The sequence below is a fragment of the Ochlerotatus camptorhynchus genome, unplaced genomic scaffold (assembly GCF_037179485.1).
Source record: "Ochlerotatus camptorhynchus isolate MF236.1 unplaced genomic scaffold, CSIRO-AGI_Acam_v1.1 ptg000367l, whole genome shotgun sequence".
In the NCBI taxonomy this organism is placed as follows: domain Eukaryota; kingdom Metazoa; phylum Arthropoda; class Insecta; order Diptera; family Culicidae; genus Ochlerotatus; species Ochlerotatus camptorhynchus.
The window spans coordinates 695683-716739 of record NW_027040855.1 but is presented as its reverse complement, the minus strand read 5'-3'; the positions used below and the strand labels follow the sequence as shown (position 1 = coordinate 716739).

The window sequence follows — 21057 nt, the reverse complement described above, 5'->3', positions numbered from 1 at the left end:
CCTTTGCAACATAACACGCTGCAGGTGCGATTTCTTCATAGCACCTGGCGGCGGATGCTGCTCTTCACTAGGCACATCATTCGACATTAAGTTTGTCTTGATCATTTTCGCTCCTGCAGTCACAGAAACCCTGAGATAACAAAATTTCAAGTCCTTCCCGGTCAACTGGCGCCACCCTACTGAGACTAACCGAGAGCCATCAGTAGAACCTTGTAGAAAGTTTAGCTTGCTCGTGTATGGCGACGCGGTCAAGCACGTGTAGCATAGCAAATGAAGCGCTGGCGAAAGGTGAATGAAGGATTTTATCTTTTGCTTTCAGCCTAGATAATGTGAGCGCATTCATATGGAGGAGATGGACAAAACAAGATTATCCGGTACGCGGGATCAGGGTTAGTGTAGTAAGTGAGTCGAATTGTTCCTTCGAATACATAGTCTCTTTTAGCTAGGAAAAAAAAAACAACAAATCTTCACCAAGGGGTCATTGGAAGCCATTTTTTCAAAATGATATGCAGAGCGGTTTCACTATGATTTCAAAATGATATGCAGAGCGGTTTCACTAGATGCCAACAAAGTAAGCTCACAGTTTAAGATTGTGTATGTCGTTATCGCATTCTACTTGCGATGGCTTGGGACTAGTCGGAGGGTAGTTGAAAAAATTAAATTATAACTTTTGTAACGCATAACGATGGATTGTAAATTAAGGTTTACATTATGGAAATCGACCGATGCAATGTTACGGATTGATGGTACGAATAAGTCATTTGAATCAGTTTAAGTGCATGAAGATAGGGTAGAGCACTACTTCGGCCTAATCACCCATTTTGGGCCTATCAAGCAGAAAACTTCCAATAAATCCATGATTTCAAATTGAACAAGTCAATTATGCGTTTGGTACGATACTTTAGTTAATAAGCTACGGAACGAAGTCAATAAGAATGCGTTATATGAAGGTTTGCACCCATTATTCCCAAAAACAAAAGAAGCGCTCCGACCGAATCAATTTTTATCTTCATCCAATAGGCCGAACTGAATTCATTGGCGTTTCAATGGCTTTTCAATGCGTTAGGTGTCGAGAAGCAGTGTTAGACTTTTGACAATATCTCAACGATTGGTTTCTTTTTATCAAACCGTACGGTACATACGGAAAGGTAAATAAATTTGAAAGCCATCAGTAATAATAACAATCCGTTTGGTGCTAAACTGCGCTAGATTAAGAAAAACTAAGTGCGGGTTGTGCTTAATAGGCCGGAAATGGGGTAGGTAACCCTACATTTTCCCGTACGAATTCCCATAATCACAATTAGTTAGCTTATTTTTTGCGAGAATCTGGTATTTTATCTATTGAACGAATGGATGGATGATTTGAAATAGTCCTGTACACAAGTGCTAGCGATAGAATTTTTTTTATTGATGATTCTCACTTAAATTAACGATTCATCTTTAATCATCTTAGGAGTGGCAATTAACAACAGAATTTCCACGAATGACCAACGGTCATTTACCCAAGAACAATGGTGTTGACCCCATTGTCAGTTGACTGAGTTGACTGTTGTGAGATCACCTGCTCTTCTATGGCATTCTTTTATAAAGGTTTGGAAATGGAGAAAGGTAATTTATTTTATTTGTGGAATAAGCACATCAGCAAAAGCTAGTGCAGGCTTCGAGCAAATATAGGTCGAACAGCGGAAAACAAACATGAAACTTTGCAAAATTCATCGACATTTCAATAGGGAGAAGTTGCTTTTGTAAACAATGACTTTAACCGTCAAATTCTCACGAGAAATTGATGGCTGAAGTTTGTAGTCGTTGTTTACTAAATAAGTTTCGTCCTAATCAAATACTGCTATCGACTTTTTCGCTGCAAGCAATCTTTAAACATTTTCAGGAACTCGGTCATTTTAGCTCTCACCTCATTGGCGTATTTAATGTTCTTTCAATAAATCATTGAAAAATTCTTTCCAGAAAAAATAAAGACTTTTGAAAAGCTCACAAATGTTGGTCATAAATCAAAATGATAATAACAACTTAAATGGCAAAAAAGCTGTTGTTTAATATATTTTAATCTATTTTTAATTGAAATATTTTTAACTCATATCCATAAATCGTCTAAAAAACAGGAGAGATGCTCCAAACGCCCAGGGTCCTATCAATAGTTGAGTGATTTTTTGTTATTGAGGACGGGAACTTCTGAGTCCAATTTTATAATTTTATTAATTTAATACCCAGCCAAGATAGAAGGTTTATGTTCGGTAACGATGTCTCGTGAACAAGTGACACAGGTAGACATTATACTTTGGAATTTATTCACTAGGTAGTTGATCCTTGTGCTTCTATCCACATAGAAAGTTTAACTGTTAACCGCTGTTCAGCTGATTAAGGTGTTGGTTTCCTTCTACCAGCCCGAGTGAGCTTTATAGTAAAGGTAGTTTTTCCACGACTAAAAGGGAAGATGATTATATGGCGACATCAAATAACCGAAGGCGCGGAGGAGCCGATGAAGGCGCCTTATCAAAGCTATCTTGTTCACGGTCCTGCTGAGAGTTAGCCCGGAGGAGCTTGAACAGCGCAACAAATCGCGTTATAAGATTGATAAGTTTCTCGGAAAGGATAAACATGCTTTTAGAAGACAGTGCGCAGCAAGCTCTACCACAAACTGGACTACTTAGTTCATGTTGGTCTTTGTCAAGCGGACCGTCCACAATTTGCACTTCTACATCAACACATATCAAGCTGCCTTTGGCTAAGCTTGGTGAGTTCGTTCCTTTTTATTCATTTTTATCTTTTCAATCCAGTAACGCTGGTAGATAAAATGTTCGTATTGCGTTGCTGAAGTTGGATTAAACACCGGGACCTAGTCCTGAACATGAGTTTTCAGTGAGCAAAAGAACGCATTTTGGACCTTGTTATTTTTGGTGTGCCTTGATAGTAGTGGCAAGACTCGGGTAGTGACCGCTCCAGTTATGTATTTTTATATTGTGTATTTCATAGCGCAAATAGCGTCGCGTGAAAGTGAAACTTAATGAAGGCCATGATGTCGTCCATTTTCGTAGCTTTTATTTTTCGGATTTGAAAGACCGTCGCACAGTGGGACCATTCTGAAAAAAAAGACGATCAATACCTTTTTCTCCCCTTTATCGTCGTTTAAGAGACTTGGTGTCTTGGAAGTAGTTTCTCGTAATAATGGTCCACGTCTTTTGAAATAATTACCCAAATTTTTATTAAGCTGGTATTACACTTACCAACATTATTTTTTTACTGGTTCGAGATAATAGCTTTATGTCTTCAGCAATGTTGTAGAAAAACAAATTTTATGAAACTTTGCTGAAGACACCAAACTTCTATATCATTATCTTCACAATATATAGGTGAACTCTTGACAGTAGTACCTTAAAATCACTGTTTTGGCTTTTTTGGTCTTATAATTTCAACTAAACGGTTTGACATGTTCTACATATATCATCAAATTACACAACTATGCTGAAGACAACGGTAGTATGTATAGCTTTGTTTTACAGTGGTTTAAAGGCAACATATTACCAATATTTCAATTAAATTTCCTCTTGAGTTTGCACTTTGAATGCTTTATATTATGTTGAAAACTTTTCCTTTTTTTATTGTTTTTAGCCTTTTGACATTGGAAAATGAAAATACAAATATGATTTACTAACAAAAGTATAGAAACAAATTACTGACAAAACCTAATTGCCTGACCAGACCCGATTGAGATTTTAGGCTCGTTTATACTTCACATCATGACTGATCAAACCATGTTAAATGTGGCTGCTAAAACCTACAAACTCAAAAGAAATTTAAATTGAAAAAAATGTAAGCTATATAGACTACCGTTGACTTGAGCAAAATTGTGTGTTTTGAGAATATTGAAAACTTTGTAGAACATATCACCCCGTTTATTTGATATTATAATACGAAAATTGACAAAAAAAAGCGATTTTAAGGTGCTCCTGTCAAAAATTCACTTAAATCTTGTAAAGATAAAGATATAGAAGCTTGGTGTCTTGAGCAAAGTTTCATAAAATTTGTTTTTCTACAACGTTGCTCAAGACATAAAGCGATTATCTCGAACCAGTAAAAAAATAATTTTTGCAAGTGTAATACCAGCTTAATAAATATTTAGGTAATTGTTTGAAAAGACTCGGACCATTATTACGAGAAACTTCTTCCAGTACACCAAGTCTTTAAAACGACGATAAAGGGGAGAAAAAGGTATTTACCGTCTTTTTCAGAATGGTCCCACTGTGCGTCGCTTGCAGTGGTTTTCTTACTGAGCAGAAAAATGCTATCCCAGGAATATTGGTCACAACAACTCGAATAGCGGATTGATGCGATATGAAGGGCTCAGTGGCCTTAGAGCGACCGTTTTTGCTTACTGGGCAGAACATCGTGAGTCTAATCTTAAACCCAGCGACTTTCAAGATTTGACAATTGTTTTTTTTTTTTTTTTTTTGTTAATATGACTACATGGTAAAAACAGCAACTCAATTTTTTCTCTTTATTTTTGTGATTTTTAGCCGTAGGCTAGTTCATCACATTTGATAGTAGAAGGTCAGGCTTAGAGCCTGCCTCTAAGGAAACGTTTCAGTCTAACATTAACGTTATGTAAAACTGGCTCTGAGACAACATTAAAAAAAAAACAAAAACAAAAAAAAACAAAAAAAAACTCAATGATTAAAAGGAGCTTGTTTGCCAAGTGTCAAAAGTTTTTGCTTACTAAGCACAAATCTGTGGGTTCAATCCCAAGCTCGTTCGCGTTATATGATCGTTCAGACATCAATTCAGCTTATCGCTTACCAAAACGACCCCTCCTGCAAACCCAACCCTCTTACCCAACATCCCAGTGACTCCTCGTGGAAATGCAGAGGTTTTTCGGGTTACATCAATACGAGTGTTATGTCAACATATTCCTACCCATTCCTATCTTGACCTGTGTTCGGGCGCGGCCAGCACTGAAATTTCCTAGTTTGACCAGTTTTTACACATTGAGGATGATTGCTAGTCCCAAGCATCGTCTATTGGTTCTCTGTGTAATTACAGCTGATCTGAAAATAACAGGGTAGCTACCGTGGATGGTCAGTCATGCTCATGCTCATGCTCAAAAAGGAAAGCTGATTATATCATTATTGCTTTCCATTTCTGACATAGCGTTATCGCTAGTGACCGAGCGAACAAAAGATTTTATTAATAATTTTGTCGTAGGACTACGCCTGTGATTTCTATATGGGGGTACACTTTGTGAAACCGAAAATGGAACATGTAACAAAATTATGAAAGATTTTGAACATTAATAACTCAGCTGCCCATGGACCAATTTCAATAATTTTATCACCAATCGATCAAAAGTACCTCTACGCATCAATTGAAATGGAATGATGATGATTTTAAACAATAAACTATTGAAAAATTGGTAATGTCAAGCATTGTCCAATGTTCAAATAAAAAGTGATAATTTTATCACTGTTTTCATGAAATAAATGTTCTTCGAAAACCCAGTCGACATATTCGAGTACTACCTGCCACCATATCATTCTGCTTTAACCTGAAAAGATATAAAAGAGCTCTGCTATCTATCCTCAACTCATTTTCGCTTCGGACGGCGTGGTGAGTAGGCAGCAGAAGCAGCATTAGCAGCAGTAGGAAGATGGTGGCAGGTTAGGTAGTCCACTCATCTACCTAACAAGCAAAAAAGACAGGAAAAGGAGGAAGAGTTCTTGGTAAAGAAGGCGCCAAGTGTCATCGCAAGGTTTTTCGTGATAACTGCCATCCGTCGTCTAGTTCGCCGTGGCGGTGTCAAACGTATCTCCGGTCTGGTCTACGAGGTGTGCTGAAGGTGTTCCTGAAAATTAGATCCGTGATGCTGTCACCTACACTGAACACGCCAAGCGTAAGCGGCCATAGATGTCATCTACGCTTTGAAGCGACAGATATGCACTCTGTACGATTTCGGAGGTTAAATCATCACCAACTTTGGCAACAAAACGGACCATTTCAGGGCCAACAAGCTTATTAAAGTAACGGCACCGGTGGTGTAGTGGTAAGCGTGATTAATTCTCACCCCAGCAGGCCTGGGTTCGGAAGGGATGTAAAGTCGTTGGTCCCGGTTCATGAGTTGTGATGGGTCGATAGGTAGGATCCAGGTGTGGGAGCTGCCTCTCTGGCGTCGATAGCATTGTTGCTCAGCACGGAAAACAAGATCGACGGAAAACAAATCAAGGAAAAAAAAAGCTTATTACAGTAAAGAGTTGGAATACAATTTATCTGTGTCTGTTTGTCCATATTCAGAACCAAACAACCACAACGACCATACAAAATGCTCTCCAGAGTTGTAATCTTGTAACCAAACTTGGAAGTAGGGGTGCAAGTGATTTTGATCGATTCTCTTTGAAAAAATACTACAAATTTGGTACGTCTACAGTTCAAAAACGGAAAGAGTTAAGATAATAGATGATCGATCGATTAAAAGAACTAAATGCTCTTCACATTTGATCCGTCCACTAGCGGTCCTACGTCAAGCTTCTGTTCGTGCTCCTAGGCACAGACCCTTCAACTTTTATTCCTTTTTCTGGTTAGCTCGGTCATCCACCTTATGCTGTGAGCTGAGGAGACATAAAGCTGTATCTTATTATATGTAAAACAGTTATTAATTGAATTGCAGAATATCAGCTATTTTATCCACATAAATGTATTTTCATTATTTCATATTGTTATGTTCGGATATATTTCATTTCTCCATTACATATATTTACTTCATATAAATAAATACTGAGTTGGGAGGGAGCATCAAGGTATCATTTGACCTGAAACTGGACGATGGAGTGGTATGACAACCGGAGTCTAGGAGGGAGTAAACACTATCATTTTCTTTATCCTACCGATTCGATTGTGGTGGTGTGAATTCTACTCCAACAGTTTCAGTGAGATTGACGCGCCCTTCTTAACAAACCATCCTGTAGGAAGCTTAATAAGTATTGCGAATTGTGTTATTCGATTTGTTGGATCGTATCGTTGGAAGGAGATTCTTAAATTTCCGTGGATTTCGCGTAAGTGTCTCTACTTACGGGTCCGCCCCGAAAATCATATTAGTCAGTCCAGAGTGCCAATAATATGGGAGTATTACAAACCTATTAGAGATTTTATATAAAATGTTTTATAAAACCAAAGCTGTTCACACTAAATCTATTTAATTTTATTTAGTTTCATCGAACCATAGAATTTGCAGTTTACAATAAATAAAAACAATAATAATGGGTTTTTAAATGTTCTTTGTGAAACTGGATCATTTTTGTCTAGTAAAAAAGAAGCATCCCTCTCTCTAACTCAATTTTCCAACTCGATCGATTTCTTCAAGGTTAAGTAATTGTTTTCCCATATTTTTTGTAATCTTCTTCCAGTAATTTGAATTATGAACTTAAACGAGCAATGGTCGATAGATTCCAAAGTCCATGCTTCCTTCTGGGACTGGGTCAACGAGTCACAATGCATACAATCAGTGGTGTGCAGTTTATACTGTTAATTGAATAAATCAAGACTAACAATTGAAACGGCCTCAACTCCATTTTGCAAATAAACCTTGTAAGACCACTTTTTCGCGAACCGAAACGTACATTCGCAAACCTAAAACACAAACGGGTAGATGACAATGTCATCTACCTGCTCATTTTGTTGGTTTGCGTTGGCGGACTTCGGTTCGCTACAAAATGGCCTTACAAGGTTTGTTTACAAAATGGAGTTGAGGCCTTTTCTATTATTGATCTTGAAATTTTAACATCGTATGAACTTTATACAAATCTACACAAAATACTTGACCTCGGAAAAATAAACAACTGAAATCGAGACTGAAATTTCTCTAACAACCGAACAAACAAACTATCGTTAGGTATTTCTAAAGCATTTCTTAAGTATTTAAAAAAAAAATCCCGGTATCTTATAGGTATGTCGAGAGAATCGCAAAGTTTAGAGTGAGATATTACAATCAGGATTAAATACTGGATCCTAACTTATATATTTAAGTCAGAAAGTCTGAATTTGACCAAGCGCAACATTTGAACTTTTACATTCTAATTTTTTTTTTACAGAAGGGCATTATTTTTTTCCTTGCTTTGTTTTCTATCGATCTTGTTTTCCGTGCTGAGCACCAATGCTACCGACGCTAGGGAGGCAACTCCAACACCAGGACCCTCATGAGCCGGGGACCAACGGCTTTACTTTAGGTGTGATCAGAGATGTTATGCCTCAGAACATCCCGGCGGCGCCGACTCGGATTGAACCCAGGCTTGCTGGGGTGAGAGGCAATCACGATTACCACTACACCACCGGTGCCGCTATAGACATTATTTGTCCATACAACTTTGTCTCAGACGTAATTTCGATCAGAAATGCTGTTTCCGTGCAACAATGTTTTGACAATTTGGAACTGCTCAACAATCTTTCATTTTTCAAAATTTAGCCTATGACCCATTCTACCTAATGGCGTTCGACCTAGTGGCCTTCGGCCCAATGGCCCTACACGGTGATACCAATAGTGCATTAAACTTTTTATTAAGTAACCTCTCCAACGCCATACCAGGATGACCAGTGTACCGGAAAATCGGGAAAACCGGTAAAAAGTTGGGAATTCGTAGTAATTGGAAAAATCCGGGAAATCCTCGTGAATTTCGTTGAAGATCGGAAAAATATACTTCGTCCTCTTTTCAAAAAATTAATAAGATTTTGGACATTGAAAAAAAAATTCAAGACCCTTGTACCGGACTAGATTTGCAAGGATAAAGTAACTTAGAAGACCTTTTAATTAGGTTTAACCAATTTTGGAAACATTAAAGAAAGTGAAGTTTCTTGAAGAAATCCAGGACAGTTTTGACTAGAACTCCAATTCAATTGTGAGGGTTCAGGATAAAAGCTGTGGAAAATTCCATGACGATTGTAACGGATGTGTTTCATACCAATCAAATTGAATGTTGAGAGCAGTGCACAGTGGTCCAGAATGCAGATTTAGGTGGAATGATATGTTTTGAGCCTGAAACTGAAACTTTAGACTAAAAGTCTCTTCTACAAAGTTATTCCTTATAGTTAGGCCCTCATTTTTATGACAATGAATTCTAGGGTGGTTCCTATTATCATTAAAATCAAAAATCTAACTTTTTTGTTTGAATAAATTAAGGTATACATTTTTCGGCAAAGTTATAGCTGAGCTGATTATAAGCAACTTTGTTGAAGATAACTTTTTTGTATCTCTTAAATTGGCCGATTTAGAGCTATTTTCTTGAATTGAGTTAGGGTGGCTCTTGAAAAAACAGTTTTTTTGCTCTAGTTTTCTTATTTCAAATTTCTCAGCAAAGGTTTCTTCAGATAACTTTTAGATCTTAAGAAGGCGCAAGTTTTTGCTGCACAAAGCTTGTCAATATCTTTCGCCGATCAAGAATTATTGACGTTTTTATACTAAAAATATGTACTTTTCAAATGTTAATATCTCTGGTTGGGGCAAACAAACAAAAAGTTTTTTTATGGCATTCGAAAGCGCGTATGTTATTCTCTATAATATGACAAAATTTGAGGTATGTTATTTTTTAAACTCATATAAAATCAATTTGAATTTAGTCACATTTTTTACTATATTTGGGTATATCTTTTTTATTAGAAGAGATACAGGGAACAAATTCAGGTTTAAAACATTCGTCTAAAAGAGTTTTAAAATTCTCTAGAAGATAACTTTCATGAGAAATTTCAAATAAAACAGTTATTGGCAAAAAATGGATTTCATAGGACCACTCTAATGACAAATTTATATAAAATGTGCTAGTACATTTGTTTCAATATTTGGACATTTAGTGTCTTCGAAGAAGTTTTTGTTCTTAAAAATTCCCTTCTTTTGGTGTTTGCAAACGTCAGGGTGGTCCTCAAATTAGGGAATTTTTAAAACAAACTTTTTTGTTTTACAAAATAAAAACATGTGGTGTTTAAAAAAGTTGTAGCTAAGTTAATTGCAAGCAACTTTGTCGAAGAAATTTTTTTCTATCTCTTAACGTTCTCATTTTGGAGTATTTTTTCGGAGTTGACTTAGGGTGTTCCTGGAAAAAATAGTTTTTTAGCAATAACTTTTTATTTGAAATTTCTCATGATAGTTATCTTGGAGAGAATTTTAAAACTCTTTTAGACGAATGTTTTATACCTGAATTTGTTGCCTGTATCTCTTCTAATAAAAAAGATATACCTAAATATAGTAAAAAATATGACTAAATTCAAATTGATTTTATATGAGTTTAAAAAATAACATACCAACCAGAGATATTAACATTTGAAAAGTGCATATTTTTAGTATAAAAACGTCAATAACTCTTGATCGGCGAAAGATATTGACAAGCTTTGTGCAGCAAAAACTTGCGCCTTCTTAAGATCTAAAAGTTATCTGAAGACACCTTTACTGAGAAATTTGAAATAAGAAAACTAGAGCAAAAAAACTGTTTTTTCAAGAGCCACCCTAGCTCAATTCAAGAAAATAGCTCTAAATCGGCCAATTTAAGAGATACAAAAAAGTTATCTTCAATAAAGTTGCTTGAAATTTGCTCAGCTATAACTTTGTCGAAGAATGTATACCTTAATTTATTCAAACAAAAAAGTTAGATTTTTGATTTTAATGATAATAGGAACCACCCTAGAATTCATTGTCATAAAAATGAGGGCCTAACTATAAGAAACTACTTTGTAGAAGAGACTTTTAGTCTAAAGTTTCAATTTCAGGCTCAAAACATATCATTCCACCTAAATCTGCATTCTGGACCACTGTGCAGTGCTGCACAATTTCGACAATACACGGTGATACTCAAAATTCTGCTTTGGTCACTCGTTTGAGCTAACAGTCATCGTCAAGGCAAACCATGTCAATTGTCAGTGGCATTTTTGTCAGTGACGAACATGTGCTGATTTGTTTATTAGCTAAATTTAAAATGAAATTAAATGGCTTGAGGAAAACAATTACATGGTGCCATTAAATTGAACAAGCATCTACGGCCTGAACAGCTTGGATAACAATAATGTGTCTCAAAATGCAAGAAATTACCCTTTCTGTTACCAGGTGAATCTTTGTCATTGACGAAAAAATGAATGAGATTTTGACAAAGATTTTTTTGAGGATCAAGTCTATCATTGACTATGTGAAAAACAATTTTGTCAATATCGCGCAAAAGTCTGTCAATGACAATGACAAATCTCAGCACTGGTTGAGAGTATAATTCCAAAAGCGAACAGTTTTAAGAGAATTACGGGTTAGAGTTTTTAGAGAATTTGAAGTAAAATTCCAAGAGAATATTCAGAGGAATTAAAAGAAGAACTGACGTATTATTCTGAGCCAAATTTTAAGGCAATTCTGATGCAAATTGCATAATAATTCTATAGAGGATTCAAGCGAATGGAACGAAGTTTCAGTGTACTCATAAAGTGAAAAAAAATCTATGGCCGAATTTCCTGAATTTTATAGAGTGATATGCAGGGAATTTATGAATTGCTATGAAGAAATTTTCCAGGGGTTCCCAGAAAGAATTTCAAATTTAGTTTAGAAGAAATCTGAACAGAACTTTGTGAAGGGAACTGATACTAAAAGAAATGCTTGAGAACAATCCAATAAAATTTTGAACAGATAGGGTGTCCATTAGAGTGATGCAAAATTTGAAATTTTCACTCCACAATACTTAAACGATTCTAAATCGGATCCTGACTAACCTCTCAAAATTTGAACCCATTTAGTGAGAAACTGAGATGGCACAAACCATTTGAAGTTTGTATGGGAATAACTATAGTAAAACCAAGATTTTTGTTCATGTCTATCTAATAATTAACCATATCGGTCTGCTTCAAAAAATTTCAATTGTTCTTGTAGGAAATTTTCCCAGCTACAACTTTGCTGAAGACCACTTTTTGATTAAACGAAAGTAATCAATGGTTCAATGCGCTGATGCCTTATGATCATGCTCAAACAATTGCTCAGCAGGCAACATTGGTGTTTCTTGGGCGTTGAATAGGAAACAAAAATCATGGCTACTATGTCACACTGCAAAATACAGTGTTGCCTACAGAGCAGCTGCTTGATCATGTCATAAGTTTACCAATCTCTTAAATAATTAATAACTTTTTCCAGTATCGTTTTACATAGAAACGATTTTCAGCATAGTTGTAGCTGAGAAAATTTTCTATAAGAATGGCTATCGAACTGTTTCGCAGCTCAATATGGAAAATGACTAGAAGGCAATGAACAAAAAGTTGAGATTTCCCATAGTAATTTACATGTAAACTTCAAATGGCTTGTGCGAAGTCTGTTTCTAACCAAATGAGTTGTAACTTTGGGAGGCTAATCAGGACCCGATTTGAAACCATTTAAGCACTGTGGAGCGAAAAAGTCAAAATTTGCATCAGTCTAGTGTCCATCCAACCGCGAAAACCGGGAATTTCGGGAAAAAATCAAACCGGGAATTCGGATTTTCCAGTTAAAAAACCGGGAAAAAATGCAGGAAAACCCAAATCTCACCGGGAAAGACCGTATCTACTCATCCGAAGTAAAAATTTTGGTTTTATAATAGCCTTGTAGGCCATAATTTGGTCTTGAAGAATACTTTAAACGTTTATAAAACTTGGAATGTAGTTCCATCCATATTATTTCATGTATATATACACTGAAGTCTTTTTTACACGGTTATTTTTACACGGTTTTCCGCGATTTACACGGTACGTTTTTAACGATTTCTCGACAACGATACAACCTATCGACTTGATTTCAATCACATTATCCGTTTCAAGCTATAGGTAATCGAATGGCATACTTAGAAAAAAATCACAATTTTTGGTGTAAATACAGAAATTTTTTAAATATGTCTATATGGACCATAGCATGCTATAATTACAAATGGCATCAAAATCCGATTTTTTAAAAACATTTACGCATGTGAAAAATCAAAATCTCGTAGGTTTTTTTTTTACACGGTTTTTTTTACACGGTACGCGTGTAAAAAAAGACCTGAGTATAATCATATTCTCTTATTTACGCATTTGTTTACTACTTTCATATGATGTCGTTTTAAAAAGTATAAAAAATCCTCAAAATTATTAAAAAAAAGTATGTTACAGAGTAAATTAATAAAATTTCGTTTGGTGTCATTGGAAGAAAAGTATTTAAATTCAATCTTTTAAATTTGTCGAACCTCTATGAAAAGCTTTGAGTCTGTTGGTTTATTTCCTTTTAATTCCGTTATAATTGCTTATCTTTTGAAAGATACGCGTATTTCGTCTACTACATACTTGCAGACTTCATCAGTGCCAAGTGGTGTTGAGTACTTGGCGTTGATGAAGTCTGCAAGTAGTAGATGAAATACGTGTATCTGTCAAAAGATAATCAATTCTAAAGGAATTAAAAGGAAATAAACCCACACACTCAAAGTTCTTCATATTTAAATTCGTTTGCTACAGTTTTCCGAGTGTAGTAGTTCAAGCCTGAGCGAGACATATCCTGTTTTCTTTTTCTTGTTGGGTACATTTTCCACTGCGACCAGTTATTTTATCTATTGTGACATTTTTTTTACACCCGCAAAGTTATATTGGGTTCTGCCAGCAAATGGTCGAGTTGGCGTAAAATGTGTCCCAATTAATGATTAAATAGAAACTGATGTCTGATTTTAAAATTCTCAAAAATTTTAAATTAAATATCAATCTGTCTTTGTACGAGGGAATCAAATGTTATTTAGCGAATGGGATATGATAAATTTATCATAAGCATTTGAGTTGAATATATTTAAAGCAGCTGTTTACGCAAATTACTCAGCACTATCACTGATTGGTGATATTTTTAAACATTGTTTACACTCTTTTTCCCTTTTCCAACACCATGTAAACAAAGTAATCATATCGCTCGTATCTTAGCTCCCAGCGACTAGTAAGAATCCAAACTGACTCCTTTTGAACAAACAACGCAATAACGGCTACCCTCCCATGCTCCCTCCTTTCCACGTACATATCGATCAATCGATTGCTCGTGCACTGCGGCCGGGGAAATTGCGTATATTTTCGGCTCGTGAATTTCACGTTTCTGTCCTCAGGCAAGCATATTTTTTTCGTTCACAACAAAACAGACGCCACCTGACATTGACCATCGGCCAAGAAACTGTGCTCTGCTGTCGTCTTCTACCACGACGACGACGACGATGATGATGATGATGATGATGATGATACAACACATATCGCCCCCCGGCCAAGTGCAAACTTATGTAATGCTGTTGTTTATGTGGACTCCCGACTGTGTGTCGTGGATCCGATCCGGTCCCTCAACATCGATGCTATTAGCAGAAAAATCAAAACATAAACACACTCGAATGATGCCAACACTTGTATTATTTTTTTCTACGGTGAAACGAAGAAAGCAACACACCAAACCACTGTGGGGGAAGGGATTTTATTCACTCGAACGTGGTGGCACCCGACAGAGAAAACAGTCACGAAACAACATACACCGTTCGAACGTTGATGATCCCACAGACGTCAACATACTGTCGACTGTGAGGGAAAGGTAAACACATGTGTTTGGGCGTGCAGTTATGCGAAATGTTTGTCAGGCGCAGTGGCGGTGATATGCGGTTGAGCCTCGGTTGAGTGGCAGTGTTGCCAGATTTGGGGGATTCCTTTTTGCTATTGTTATCGTGTTCATCTTTTGACGAAAATGTTGTGTCACAATCAGCGATTTTATGATCGGAAGCGGAATTGACATGTTTTACGTGTCAACCATATACTTTAGATATTAACTTCTTATATATTTAAAATAAAAAAAATATGATCATAACATCTAATGATTGCATAATTTAAAGCAAAGAAATCGGAAATGAGAATATACCACTTAGATAAAGAATATTTTCCATTTTACATAATTTTCAAAAGTTACAACGTTTAAGAAATTTTTGAATTAGACACTAAAAATTTGGCAGAAAATTGTAGAATATAAACATTTGATTATATTTTTATTACGACTTTAAACTTAACTCTCAATTGTTTTGAATGTTGTGCACTGGGGATTATTTTCAAAGACTTAAGAATCGTTGTCGACTTAAACAAAATAACAGTTAAAAACAGCAGTTTTATTTCATAATTTTTGTCAACTTTGTATTGGACCATTTTTGAATTTTACAAAGATAGGCATTTTTAAAAAGCTGTTTAACAAAAAGCATTTAAAAATATTGAAAAGGAATATTTTTTGTTATTCAAGAGGTTAAAACTTTTTTAAAGCTTTTTTTTTTGACTATGTATATTTTTCCTAGCAAAACTTTAGTTCTTCCAACTACTTTGTGTCAGACGTCATTTCGGCTTCGTGACGAGCGACAGTGCGGACGTTAGTAGATCTCTCTTTGCCTCCTTCGGTTGCTGATTTTTTTTTCTTATAGCGCTGTGCCTCCCGGATTTTAGACTAGTTTATTTTTGTGTTCCTATTCCGCCACCCGGGTGGCAGTGCCATGAGACGGCTAAAACTCGGGCACGGAAGCTCTACGAGAAGATGCTGACAAAATATGGCTGCTGTGTGATGGACGACGAAACGTATATAAAAGCCTATTTTAAGCAAATTCCGAGTGCTCAATTCTGAGTGCCTCGAGAAGCGCCTTTTGCCGTTCTTGCAGCAGCACGACGAAGCTCCGCTATTTTGGCCAGATTTGGCATCATGCCACTATTCTAAAAGTGTGCTGGAGTGGTATGAGGCCAATTCTGTCCATTTTGTTCCAAAGGACATGAATCCGCCAAACTGTCCGGAGCTGCACCCGGTGGAGCAGTACTGGGCAATAATGAAGCGGGAACTTCGAAAGAGCAAGAAGACAGTCAAAGACGAGAAGGACATGTTAAGAAAATGGAAAAAAACTGAAAAACTGGTACCGGATGACACTGTAAAGACTTTGATGGAGGGCATCAAGCGAAAATGCGTTCAATTTTACACTCAAGGCTCCATCGATTAACTTTTCTTTTGATTTTTGAAGTAAATATATGTATAAAACTACCCTAAAATTTTGGTTTGATTCTAAACATTATAAGAAAATTGGCATGACATTTTTGTGTCGCAATAATTTCGTGTTCGCCCTTTAATTTACGTTATACTAAGCACAACCCGCGTTTTACCTCTCTTTTTTGAACGGGTTTGGAATATTTCTGTAACAGATGACTTCTAAATTTATGCACCTTCCCATACGTACCGTTGGATTTGATAAAGAGTAACAAATTGTTGAGATATTGTTTAAAATCTAATACTGCTTCTTAATTCTAAATTCGTCGTTATGGAGGCGAACCAGCCTCAAGCTGAAAGCCTCCTTAATAAAGATAAAACAATCAATCAAATTCGTCACTCTAACAGGATTTATGTTGTAGCTAATAAACTAACGCATCGGAATAAACCTATTATTGATTTGTGCACGGTGAAATCATTGATAATATTGATATTTTCTGATGGATAGAACGGAAATGGGCGATTACGACGAAGCAGCGCTCTACCCTACAAGGTATTGCAGTTATTTCCAAAACATATCCAATTCTACGCCAAACTAGCCACCATCCATAAAGATGGAGTAGTATTTCCATTTCCCATTTTGTATTCTTTCAATGATTGCTTATTGTTTTTGAATTAGATAAACAATTTTTTAGCTCTTTTTTTTTTAATATTTTTTAAATACAAATTACGCGATTTTAACAACTACAATATTCGCATCTTTTACATCGATCCAACATAAAATCCGACTGAAAAATTAACTTGTTATTCTTACTAATGTGTTTTAAATTACTTGGCTGTATATTTTTTTAACGTAAACAGATTCGAAAAGATCCATCCTTGCTAATGGAACGAAATTATATTTGCTGGATGGAAATATTGAGTATCAATTGAATTAATTGTCATATTCTGGAATGAAGGCATTTCAGCAATAATACCTTTTTTCCTTGATTTGTTTTCCGTCGATCTTGTTTCCGTACTGAGTACTAATGCTGCAAACGCCAGGCGTGATCAGAGATTTGATGCCTCAGAAAATCCCGGCAGCACCGACTGGGATTGAATCCAGACCATTTGGAGTGAGAGATAATCACGCTTACTAATGCTTTTTAAATTGCTTGATTGACAGACTAAACACTAATGCCAACAGTCTTTGAAACACTTCAATGGTTTTAAAAACAATTTGGCTGATTTCATCGAAATGCCTTGCTTCAATCGGTATATAATTCATAAATTATAATCAAATTTGTAACTTTAAGAGATAGGGTAGAGCACTACTTCGGCCTAATCACTCATTTTGGGCCTATCGAGGAGAAAACTTCAAATAAATCCATGATTTCAGAGTTAAAAGGTCAATTGTGCGTTTGGTACGATACTTTAGTTAATAAACTACAAAACGAAGTCAATGAGAACGTGTGATATGAAGGTTTGCACCCATTATTCCCAAAAACAAAAGAAGCGCTCCGACAGAATCAATTTTTATCTTCATCCGATAGGCCGAAGTGATTTCATTGGCGTTTCAATGGCGTTTCAATGCGTTTTTTTTTTTTTTTTTTCTTTGTTCGGGACATAACACTACTGCGACCAGTAATTTGATCTATTGTAGTATAGCCCGTGTCCTTAGTTTAGTGCATGTCGTATTACTCTATCACTATTGAGAAATGATGAAGTATTCGGTGTTGATACAGTTGTCATTCTTGCCTTCATCGCAGGGAATCGATTCTAAATGAAAGGTCCCGCTATTTATACCCTTCGGAGTGTTGGAATACCCTCCAAAGGCGCGCCCCTTTGTCAGTCGAAATGGGATTCCTTAGCAATAAAAATAAGCAATGACACCGATAATGACCATGCATCAGAACCCTAGTCTTAACCACTTCAAACTAGAGAACAATGAATAGAAGATTAGGAATCACATAGATGAAGACTAACTAACTCATTTTTTCCTTGTTTCAAGATCATCCTCGGTACAGGCAACCCGAGGACTTATCACTATCAACAAGGCATAAAAAGTAACAAGGACTAAGATGTGTTCCTTTGATTACTGAAAAATCCTGTACCCCTAGTTTGAAGTAGTCAAGACTAAGATTTGGTGGTAGATCTTACATCCCGTAACGTACCACGAAAAGGTGATCTACCCACGTTACGGGGCTATGCGTTAGGCCGAGTTTAGAATCCGTAGGCCGAGTTGGGCGTCAAGAAGCAGTGTTAGACTTTGGCAATATCTCAACGATTGGTTTCTCTTTGTCAAATATTACGGTACATACGGAAAGGTAAATAAATTTGGAAGCCATCAGTAATAATAACATTCCGTTTGATGCTAAACTGCGCTAGATTAAGAAAGACTAAGTGCGGGTTGTGCTTAATTGGCCGGAAATGGGGTAGTTAACCCTATTAGACATACCATCGAACAAGAACCTCCACTATTTAAGTCAATATTCAATTGTTTTTTTGAACTCACCTGAGCTCAATCTTTAACTTACTCGGTATAACACTTCTAACAGGATCGGTTACAACTTAAGTAAAGGAAATGGACACTTCGAATGAGAAAGGTGAAATTTCTTTCAACATTGATAACATTTATTAAAATTTTTAACGAAGTCGGCCTCAACTTTCAGATCACATTTCCCAATATAAAAAAAACTGATGTTTATCTTTTTTTATGAAATGCCAAATTTGATAAAAAATTCGATTGGATTACAAAATACAGTTACAAAATAAATTACCCACTACTTTGAATGAAATTTAAAACATTCGATATCGAAGTCAATCACAGTCAGGGTGTCACAATATCAGCTTCAATCGACAAAATCAAGGTCACGAAGAGGCTTTTAGCTTTATTTTTCGTTGAAGGCAAGCAACTTCGCAGCATTCTAGCAGCTTACCCAACAAACAATTCAGAGCCACAAATAAGCATATATATTGAATAAATTCTGTATTATAGTGTACAAAGCTGAATAAAACGAGTAGTCGAATTATGTGCTGAAAAAAGCTCATTGAGATCGATAGATGCACATTTATTGCACTGAATAATTTTCTTATTAAAAGCGTTGACTGTCTTACCAATTCAACACCAGAAGTTTGATCTAATAACAAACTGAATAAGTGTAATTTGCACACACATTGACGCTTTAATTCGACTGTTTTCAATTGATTTAATAACATACATTGGACTAATAGGCGCGTTTTCACTTATTAAAAAGTGTGACAAAACTGCAAGTTTGCGTCTAATCGTCTTGGTATCTTTGGTGCACTTATTCCTTATGATGCAAGCAATAAGTGCTTCAAAGACATCAAAACGATTTGACGGAAACGTGCACTTTAATCACACTTTTCGCATTTTGGGGACAGTCCAGTTTCAGATGCAATCAGCAATACCATGCGTCCATGTTTTAATCGCATGCCTTGTAAATGCTTTATAAACGACGTATTAGATTCATTATTTGACAACACTGGTTCAGTCTAACAACAAGACGAAATCAGTAGAGTAGTGGTTACCGTTTCCGCTTTCCAAGTAGAAGATAGTGAGTTCAATCCCAAGTTCAACCCTTTTTTTATTTGTGTTCTACGCCTAATTAATTTAAATAGTAATCATCGATCGCATGACTCACGACAATGAATGCATTAATCTAGTTTAAAAAATAATCGAGCATCCTTTCCTTGGAATTGAAGAGGTGAAGAGGTAACATTGGTCTTACGTAAAATAAGGATGAATGAATTAATCATTCCCACAGGGCCTTGAAGGAGCTAGACTTGCGATCAAGAGTGCTGATAGGTATTCATTTTCAAGCAAGCTATTATTGATTATTGAGCTGCCCTTATGATGAATTCTAGGATAGCTCAAATGACAAGGCAAGCGGCTGGTGATCGGGAAGGTCCATGGTTCGACATGTATATGTATGTAGTTCATTTTCTAATAACTGTGTGGTACGTGCCACGTCAGAAATAATGAAAACAATCACTACTAAAAGAATAACTAACACCTATCCCTGCCCCCCCCCCCCTGCCTCTCTTATTTTCGGGTTAATTTTCCACAGTTGAATAATCGTTTAATAAATGTATAATATTGACTCAACAAATTTAAAGGATTGACTAATTAAACGTTACTTTATATATGAATCAAGCGTATACAGAGCATCACTGTTTTAATTTAGTGGAAGCAGTGATGTCTAATAAACGCTGAATAATCAAAAATGTTATCGAATAAGCTCTGTTACAACTCATATAAGTCGCATAACAGCTTCTCGACATACCTTATACAACACCAGTCGAAACATAGGAAAATCCACGAACCCCTCATTTTATCTGTCAAACTTTCATAGCGAATCAAAACAAACATTGTGTAGTGCTAGAATGGGGTACGTTAATCGGTTTGCTTGGGACCAACAAGCTAGTCAAGTAGTGAGCCAATTTTAAATCGTTAGTTTCCACCGGTGGACCATACCTACCGCATCAATTAATGAGGGATTGATGAATATGCTCTTTGAAAATATTGTAAATGCAGTTGATTTGAGAAAAAACAGAACATGTCACTTATGAATGTTTTATCATTATATCCCATGAAGCATCGATGCGCTATAAATTTTACCTTGGGTCCATGAATGACCCCATGGTCCCGAAAAGGTAGCCACAATAACTATGACGACACAAAACACACCAAACAGTAAGCACTGCCTTGAGCTTCTTCCGGCAGTATAACCAGCAACACTGCCCGGTCTTACTCTCTCCCTTCACTCTCTTTTAGTTTTTGCAACCATTCACATATAGCTATGGTGATGGGCACACATAGGCAACTTTAGACACAACACGGCACGAGACACGAGCTGAGTGATACTTTTTTTTTCCTGCCATAAAAATGCCAGATGATTTTGATAGCACTTTCATCGTCTGTCACCTCGTTCCGTAGCGCTCATGACATCAGCTCAAGGCCAGTGGGGGAATTCCACTTCACAAAGCGAAGCACGCACGGTGATGTGTTTTCGTTACCACATCCTTAGTATTAATCACAATTACACAGAACAGAACAGACGATTGCTACAGGTAGCAACATATACGAA

At 36.3% G+C, this 21057-nt stretch overlaps 1 protein-coding gene across 5 annotated transcripts in view; it reads right to left on the bottom strand.

Moving 5' to 3' along the window:
- cu (curled) overlaps nucleotides 1-21057 on the bottom strand; it is a 116585-nt gene that overhangs the window by 2455 nt on the left and 93073 nt on the right. The gene's annotated exons all lie outside the window — the stretch shown is intronic.